This window comes from Notamacropus eugenii, chromosome 2, assembly GCF_028372415.1.
Source record: "Notamacropus eugenii isolate mMacEug1 chromosome 2, mMacEug1.pri_v2, whole genome shotgun sequence".
NCBI classification, from domain to species: Eukaryota; Metazoa; Chordata; class Mammalia; order Diprotodontia; family Macropodidae; genus Notamacropus; species Notamacropus eugenii.
This window is the reverse complement of record NC_092873.1, coordinates 32201734-32204303: the sequence shown is the minus strand read 5'-3', so window position 1 is coordinate 32204303 and position 2570 is coordinate 32201734. Positions and strand designations below refer to the sequence as shown.

Sequence of the window (2570 nt, the reverse complement as noted above, 5' to 3'; positions counted from 1 at the left end):
CTAATTTTCCCTCTTTATCTATTGCACCTACTTCTGTTCCTTGATACCAAAGAGAATACATCTAATTCCTGGATCACAAGCAAACAATTCAGATATTTGAAGTCAGTGAGCATGCCTCTCCTCTCCAGCTCCTCATCACCAAATTTTCTTTTCTCTAAACACATAATTACTTCAACTAAAATCCTCTTTGCGTGAAACCATAAAAAAATCAAATATAAAAATACTGTTGTAGGACTTAATATAAGATCTCAATTTTGGTTTGTTTTTAAAATTCTGAAATAATTTAATGAAATTATAAAAGTAATTAAATATTCACTTCATGAAATGTAAGTTTATAAATGCAAAAAGTTTCAGGCAAATTGCCAGCTTCCTTTTACTTTATTTTATTTTTATTACTGTTTTTCAAATGTCAAGCATTTATTATTCATTCTTCCACCCACTGGGGGAAAAAGAAAGACAAAAAAGCACTTGTAACAAATGTGCATCATCAAGTTAAATCAATGTCCACAATGGCCACATCAAAAATTGTGGCTCATTCTTCCTTTCTAGCTAGATGGATGAAGTTTTAACCAAGCTGAAGTCAAAGACTGTGGATGTCAATGGATACAGTCCGATAGACAGAATGCTCCAAAAGTTTTATCCAAAGTACATACACCCTTTGAAATATTTCTTTAAGGTGTGAAGGAATTGGCTCTGTCATGATTAGTAGATTATAATAATTATCAATAGCAACAATGAAAAAATATTTTATCGAGGGTGTGTGTTTCACATGCTATTAGCCCCTGGATTCATGATCTCATTGTCACTCCTTTTGCTAGGTATATAAATAGACTTGTGAATCATGGTGTAAAGGAAATAGCACCAAATCTGGAACTAGGGAAATTGGATTTGAATTGTACTATATCTTTTGAAGCAGCTAAGTGGCATAATGAACAGGGTGCTCGGCCTATAATTTGGAAGACCTGATTTCAAAAACGGTCTCAGATACTTACTAATTGTGTGACCCTGGGCAAGTAAGTCATTTATCTTCTTTATGCCTCAGATTCCCCAGCTGTAAAATGAGGATAATAATAGCACTGCTTCATGAATCTGTGAGAATCAAATGAGATATTGTTTATAAAGCCCTGAGCACAGTGACTGGTTCATGCTTGTTTCTTTCTTTTTTTGGGGGGAGGGTACCTCACTGGATCAGTTTTTGTATTTGTAAAATGAGAAGGTTAGGCCAATCTCCTTTGTAAATGCTTTGATCCTATGAAATTCATCCTGCCATTTTCCTGAAGTGTTTTCTCTGGAACATTTTATTCATAGACTCAATGATATCCTTGTTTCTGAAGCTATAGATCAAGGAATTTAGCATGGGACTCACAAAGGTATAAAAGAAAGCAATCCTTTTGGATTTCTCCACAGACTGCTCAGAAGGCGGTCTTAACCACGTGCAGAAGAGGGCTCCATAAAACAGAATTACAGAGGTCAAGTGCGACCCACAGGTAGAGAAGGTCTTATGTTTGCCTTCAGCAGATTGGATTCTCAAAATGGTAGCAAAAATGAAAACATAAGAACAGAGAATGGTGAGGAGAGAGCTTAAAAGAGTAAAGCCAGGCAATATGAACATAGTCACTATTTTGGCATAGACATCAGAGCAGCCCAATAACAGGAGAGGAATGTAAGCACAATACAAGTGGTTAATTTCATTAGATCCACAGAAAGTGAAAGGTCAGCAGGGACTGGGAAAGGCCATTCAGGAAGCCATAGACATAGGGAGCAATGACCAGGCAGAGGCAGACATTATACTTCATTTTGGTGCTGTAACGAAGAGGGCTGTTGATTGCCATATAGCGATCAATGGTCATTGAGACAAGGAGATAAAACTCAGCAATCACCAGAGCAATAAATAAAACACACTGGGTGAAACATCCTGCATAGGAGATGGACTTTCTTTCCGAAAGGAAATGGATTAGCATCTGAGGGGTGATGGAGGAGTAACGTAAATCGACAAAGGAGAGATGGCTGAGGAAAAAGTACATGGGAGTGTGGAATCGAGAACTGTTATGGATCAACACGATCATACCCAGATTGCCCACCAGGGTGATAATGTAGATCACTAGGAAGACCATGGATCCTCAGTTAGTCCCAGTAGGATGAATTCAGTTACCTTGGTGTGGTTTGTGGTAGGCTTTTTCTCATGTCCTGTCAATTGAGAGAAGAGTCCATTAACAAGCATATGAAAAGGAATTTAATATGAAAGCTAATGTTTATATAATGCTCTACCAACCATCAATATACACACATATTTTTCATCTTCCTACTATCCTTTTTCTTCCTTCTCTCTCTCTGTCTCTCTCTCCTTCTCCCTCTCCCTTTCTCTGCCTTTTCCTTTGTCTCTGTCTCCTCGTTTTGTTGTCTCTCAGTCTCTATCCATCTCTCTCTGCCCCTCTTTCTCTATCTGTCTATCTCTGCCTGTCTCTGTCTCTTCCTATGTCTCTCTCTGTCTCTATGTCTCTGTCTCTCTCTGTCTCTGTCTGTCTGTCTGTCTCTCTCTCTCTCTCTCTCTCACACACACACACACACAC

The 2570-nt window shown here is 38.3% G+C and overlaps 1 pseudogene; it reads right to left on the bottom strand.

Annotated features, from left to right (window-relative positions):
* Nucleotides 1-1258: 1258 nt before the first annotated feature.
* On the bottom strand, nt 1259-2114 carry LOC140522584 (olfactory receptor 5M10-like; annotated as a pseudogene).
* Between the last annotated feature and the right edge of the window lie 456 nt (nt 2115-2570).